Source organism: Ipomoea nil, unplaced genomic scaffold, assembly GCF_001879475.1.
Source record: "Ipomoea nil cultivar Tokyo-kokei standard unplaced genomic scaffold, Asagao_1.1 scaffold3256, whole genome shotgun sequence".
NCBI classification, from domain to species: Eukaryota; Viridiplantae; Streptophyta; class Magnoliopsida; order Solanales; family Convolvulaceae; genus Ipomoea; species Ipomoea nil.
In genome coordinates this window covers 862,023-869,027 of record NW_017619684.1, presented here as the reverse complement: position 1 = coordinate 869,027, position 7,005 = coordinate 862,023, and the positions used below count along the sequence as shown (strand labels likewise).

Genomic DNA, 7,005 nt, shown 5'->3' with positions numbered 1-7,005 from the left:
TCCTTTCTTTAGCTTTGGAGAATGCACTTTAAATTAGGAAGTTTCTAAAATCGCGCCCAGTGCAATAAGTACAGTTTGAAAGCTTATTTTTGACCATTTTCTATTATTATCTAGACTTTGATGTCTGCATAAGAGTTGTAGCCCTTCGAGTCTTCTTTCCAATGACGCAAGAATACCCTCAATCGGACATTCCTAGCATGAGATAAGATCAAAATACTAAACTGTCGCCAATCTGTGCGAGATGAAATGTCACTGGAAATTTTCAACGCGTCGAGTTTTCTACTGAGTCATAGGTTGTAGCCCTTCGAGTCTTCTTTCCAATGGCGCAAGAATCACCTGAATCAGACATTCCTAGCATGAGATATGATCAAAATACTAAGCTGTCGCCGAATTCAACGGGAATTACAACTCTTCGGTCTTTTGATTCACTTTTGACTCCAATTTTGTCCTAGGACTTCCCTTGCTCATAACTTTGACCTACAATGGTTCAAAAACACTAACAAACACCGTAAAACATTCAAAACAAGTGTGAACCATAATTAAATGATAATAGCAAGGAAAACATGTATTAAATAAGCAAAATTAATGAACTTAATTACAGAGATGATTCAAAATAACTATAAAAACAAGCACATATGTGATAACATCACAATTATACCCCTGATTTAAACGAAGTTAAACTGATGGTCTCACAGAAGAACCAAATCTGCTTAACGGTCAAATAATTGAGGGACCAATTGTGTTCAAATTGAGAACTAAGGATGACATTGCAGATTGGACACTAATTGAGGGACCAAAAGTGCGATTTCCCCTACTTATTATAAACAATGTTATGTGAAATTCCACTTTTACCCATGCTTTAAACGGTGTTAAACGGCCATACAGACAAAAGGACCAAATCTGCTTAATGGTCGAATAATTGAGGGACCAAATGTGTTCAAATTGGGAACTAAGGATGACATTGCAGAATGTGCTCTAATTGAGGGACCAAAAGTGCAATTACCCCTTGAATATATATACATTGCAATGTTGCATTACTGTGCAAATATATATATATATATATATATATATATATATATATATATATATATATATATATAGGGAAGGGATCAGGTGCATTTGAGGCTTCCCGTGCGGTTGTGCCGGTGGATGCACGTTAAACATTAATCCGACTCACTTAAAGTACACAATACAAGCACATTAAGCACACAAACAAAACACCTTCAGAACACAACCTCACGCATGTTAAGCACAAGCCTCACGCATGTTAAGTACTAGTCTCACGCATGTTAAGCACAAGTCTCACACATGTTAAGCACAAGTCTCACGCATGTTAAGCACAAAAACATACGCATCTTAAGTTTCAAAAACAACTCACATTAAGTACACACTCACGCACATTAAGTACAAAACTCACGCACCTGAAGCACACAACTCACGAACATTAAGCACAAAAGCATGGACATTAAGCATAAAACTCATGCACTTTTAAAGTTTCAACAACTCACATTAAGTACACACTCACGCACATTAAGCTCAACACTCACGCACATTACGCACAAGACTCACACACATTAAGTACAAAACTCACGCACATTAAACATTACACACTCACGCACATTAATCACCCGCACAACCACACGAGAAAGACTTAAATGCACCTAATCCTGAACCTATATATATATATATATATATACATATATATATATATATATATATATATATATATATATATATATATATATATATATGTAATACCCACAACCATATAAATAATATGTATATATATGTTTAGTAAATGAGGTCAACAAGTCAAAGCTTATTAAAAATTGATATTAGATAAAATTACTAAATTACCCTTCTCTACCCTTAAAGATTAAGGAATCCCTTGGTCTTGGAGAAAGATATCTTTTAAAAGAAGATAAGGAGAGTTGACTAGAGAGAGATAGGGGAAGGGAAGACCTTGAAGCTTGGATCTCCATCTTCTTCAAGCTTAGATCTCTAAGATATTGGGTATTCTAGGTGAGTTTAACCTCTATCTTTTACTCATTATGAGTTGGGTTTATCTTTGGAGCCCTAAGATTGATATTTAAAAATATTAGAGATTTTAACAAGGAGTATTTGGGCAAGCTAAATAGCTAAGATTTGGATGTTTTAGGTAAGTGTTTATTTCTCTCAAACTATTTTTACCCTATACTATAAATTAAACTTGTGTTTTAAGTTGTATATTGATGTTTTGAGCTGCGTTTTTGGACTGGAAATGTCTACCGGAACTGTGTTTCAAAACTCTGGTTTTTTGCCCTGGAAATGTTGAGTATTTTGGACTGAAACTGTTTCGGGTCTTGACTTATATATTCTGGACTGAAAGCTGGCACTATGTGTAGAGGTGTTGGAGTGGTTTGTTGGTGCTGTGTTGGTGCCTTGGTGAGATGTTGCATGTCGCGTGTTCAACTCCCCTTGCTAACATTTTGTGTGCTGTTTTACTTGTACGCTATATGTTTATAAAATGGGTTGTTTGCTTAAAGTGAGATTTGAACTCTTAACGTCACGCTTATATTAACTTAAGTTCTTCTAACTAAGCCATTTCAATCCCTTTGAAATTACTTTGGTTTAATAAACTATTCTATGATGTCTAAAGAGTTATGTGCTAAGAAAATTATTATTTTGAGAATGGTTTATACCTTGCATATTTCTTAGTTTGATAAACTTATTACCTATTTTGGAAATATGAACTTTGTTATGTGATTTTAAGCAAATGATTTTTGCTACATCGGGCTATTTGATTATAAGAACTATTTTGATTATTTGATCAAACTCATGAGGCAACCTACATTTTGTTGTTTGTTTTGTTTGGCTTGGAACGTTCCTAATTGCTCATTCCGAATCGTCGAGCTTGACTCATTCCGAATCGTCGAGTCTTTTGAATTATTTGTTGGAACGTTCCATCCGGCTCATTCTGAATCGTCGAGCCTGACTCATTCCGAATCGTCAAGTCTTTTTGGACCATTATACCGATAATGGCATGTGCCACATAATATAATGGTGGTTGTAGGTTGCCAATGAGTTATATGTAAAGGAATGATTGGTGCTTTTGAAAGTATTGTTTTATGAAATAATATTGATGCCCATGTAGCTAAAGTTTTTCGTTTTGGGAATTTATGTATAGTATGATGGAAGTATGTTATGATTTTGATATAATTTAAGGATTGAGTTTTGCATCTAGTTGTTACTCTAAAGCTTTTTGTATTATATTGGGGCTACTTGATCCGGGGTTGAGAGGAGTATCACTTACTGGGCATTAGCTCATTATTTGTATTTTTCTCATGTTTCAGAGTAGTTAAGGACATGTGAATAGCACGAGCACAAGTGGTGGGGTCTCGAAGGTGACTTTTGAAACTTGGAGACTTAGTCCTACTTTTGGAGCTTATCATGGATTTTTGTTTATTTAGACATTCCCTTTGACCCTTTGTGTTTTTTGGTAGACCATTGTGCTTGGCTTTGGTGCTTGTGATGCATTTTGGACATACTACTCTTGATTGTAAATATCTAATAGTGGATTTGATGAGTTTTTGGGAAGAATAAGTCGATTATATTTTGTCATTTTGGGTTGTGGAATTATTGTATATTCAAGTGTTATTATGAAGATTCTGAGAGGTACGTATGATTAGGCTTCGTATTGTTACAGGTCTTCACGTAACGATACGGCCGGGTCATGTCCTAAAAGTGGGGCGTGACAGAGTGGTATCAGAGCCTAGGTTTAAATCTTTAGTTGGTCAAGAAGTTAAGTTTGAATTTTTGCAAGATTAGGCTTTAACCTTGCGGATGATAAGTTTAGGCCTTGAGCAAGTTTTGGATGTGATTTCTTAAACATTTCGCTAATGTGGCCATACTTTCTCTGTTTGAATTTAAGGAGTATTGCTTTACAAGGATGAGGAGGGGTGTTCTTAAACGTGGTCGAACTCGTCGAGTTAGCCTGTTGATAAATATGTCGCCTATTCGGAATATAGGTTTAGATGTTTACGTGCTGTGTGATTCCGGTGCTTCGCATTATTTTTTTTTATGAGAAGTTGCAAAGGATTTAAATTTGCAAGCTAAGAAGTTGAGTGATCATTTTATGTTAATAACCCTATGGGGAAGATTGTGGTGATAGATACTTGGTTTCAAGATTGTCATCTACAACTTAATGGGAGTGATGTGTCAATTGATTTAATTTAGTTGGATATGCAGGATTTTGATGTGATAATAGGAATGGACTAGCAAAAAAAAAAAAAAAAAACTATGCCTATATTGATTGCGCTCGTAGGAAGGTGGTATTTCAAATTCCTGGACAATCTATCTTTACTTTGAGACACTTTCCTAGGAGCGGAATGTTGGTGTCGAAAGTGGCATTGAAAGTAATTTCTGCATTGAAGGGTAAGAAAGAATTGAAAAAAGGGTGTAGCGGTTTCTTAACTTATGAAATGGATACCCACCAGAAAGAAGTTAAGTTAGATGATATCCCAGTTGTTAAGGAATTTTCGAATGTGTTCCCAGAGCATTTACCTGGATGACCTCCAAATAGAGAAATTGATTTTGAAATAGAGGTTCCCGGAACTACTCCAATCTCAAAGGCCCCTTATCGCATGTCACCGTCAGTTAAATGTGCAATTGCAAGAATTGCCTGATATGAGATTTATTAGACTTAGTGTATCTTTTTGGGGTGCACTAGTGTTATATGTGAAGAAAAAGGATGGTAGCTTGTGATTGTGTATTGACTATTGGAAATTGAATAAAGTTATTGTCAAGAACAAGTATCCTCTACCTCACATAGATGATTTATTTGACCAATTCAAGGTGCTAAATACCTTTCAAAAATTGATTTGAGATTAGGGTACCATCAATTGAAGGTTAAAGCTAGTGATGTACCCAAGACTACTTTTAGGACCTGGTATGACCATTATGAATTTTTTTGTGATGCCGTTCGGACTAACTAATGCTCCTACTTTCTTTATGGATTTAATGAATAGGGTCCTCAAGTCGTTTCTGGACAAATTTGTTGTGGTATTTATTGATGACATTTTGCAATATTCAAAGAGTGAGGAAGAACATGCTCAACATCTAAGGACCATCTTGCACACCTTGAAGGAAAATGAATTGTATGCCAAGCTAAGTAAATGAGAATTTTGGCGTAAGGATGTATCTTTTCTTGGTCATGTAATTTCTGGAGACGGGATTTCTGTAGACACAACTAAAGTTAAAGCAACAACACAATGGCCGAGACACACTAATGTTACAAAAGTAAGGAGTTTCCTGGGTTTATCAGGTTAATAACTATGTCATTGATTCGGTTAACTCGGAAGGGTATAAAGTTTAATTGGGATCAGGAGTGTGAGAAGAGCTTTCAAGAATTAAAGGAATTATTGGTTAGTGCACCTATCTTAGCCCTATTATCTGGGGAAGAAAGATTTGTTATTTATAGTGATGCTTCAAGAAGCGGATTAGGATATGTGTTGATGCAAAATGATAAGGTTGTAGCCTATGCCTCTTGACAATTGAAGTCTCATGAAGTTAACTACCCCACTCATGACTTAGAACTAGCAGCTGTGGTATTTGCTTTAAAAAAATTTGGAGGCACTACCTGTATGGAGAATCTTGTCAAATATTTACAGACCATAAGAGTTTGAAGTACCTCTTTACCCAAAAGGAAATGAACACGAGACAACGACGATGGTTGGAGCTAATAAAAGAATATGATCTCACTATTAATTATCGTCCATGTAAAGCTAACATGGTAGCTGGTGCTTTAAGTAGTAAGTTTTCCACAGTTAATGTGATAGTGGTAACTACTCATACCCAATTGTTGAAAGATTTTCAAGATTTAGAAGTTGAGGTTATTTTGAAAAATAAGCAAGGAGGGATATTGGAAACTATGATTACAAAATCAGTATTATTAGATCGCATTAAAGTTGCCTAAGTTGATTAAGATTCGTGGGAAAAATACAATTTGGGTTATTGTGGATCGACTCACTAAGCTTGCACATTTTTATACCATTAAGAAGACCTAGCTAAGTTGTATGTGAAAGAAGTTGTAAGGTTTCATGGTGTACCTGTTAGTATAGTATCTGACTGAAACTCTTGATTTGTGTCAAAATTTTGGAGAAGCCTATAATGAGCCATGGAGACTGAATTAAAATTAAGCACTGCATTTCATCCACAAACCGATGGGCAAACCGAGAGGACTATTCTGACCTTGGAGGATATGCTTCGAGCTTGTGGCTTGAATTTCAAGGGTAGTTGGAGTAAATACTTAACTTAAATTGAGTTTGCATATAACAATAGCTACCAATCGAGTATAGGAATGACACCTTTTGAAGCTTTATTTGGAAGGAAATGTAGATATCCTTTATATTGGAATGAAGTTGTAGAAAGAAAGATCTTAGAGCCAAAACCTGTACAACTCACATTAGAGAAGATTCAATTCATTAGGAAAAGAATTAAAGCTTCTCAAGACAGACAAAAGAGCTGGGCTAACTTGAAAAGAAGAAAATTGGAATTCAAAATTTGAGATTTTGGGTATTTAAAGGTTTCACCAACCCGAAGAGTAGTGAGGTTTGGAGAGAAAGGAAAATTAAGTCCACGTTACATTGGACCATTTGAGATTTTGAGTAGAGTTGGTAGTTTGGCATATGAGCTAGCCCTACCACCACAACTAGCTGGAGTTCACAATGTATTCCATGTATCAATGCTACGAAGATACATTGCAGATCCGGGTCATGTGGTGGAGTATCAACCTTTGCAAGTTAGCGATGACTTAACTTATGAAGAAGTACATCTTCGGATCATTGACCAAAAGGAACAATTGTTGAGGTCCCGATTAATCCCCTTTGTAAAAGTGCAACGGTCACATCATACTCCAAGAGAAGAAACATGAGAAAAGGAAGATGATATGAGGATAAATATCCAGAACTCTTCAAGTTTGAAGGTATGCAAGTTTCGAGGACGAAACTTATTTTAAGGAGGGGAGAT

General features: G+C 35.7%; 1 pseudogene; it reads right to left on the bottom strand.

Moving 5' to 3' along the window:
• The window catches only part of LOC109169194, a 16,145-nt pseudogene extending 9,989 nt beyond the window's left edge, over window positions 1-6,156 (bottom strand).
• Between the last annotated feature and the right edge of the window lie 849 nt (window positions 6,157-7,005).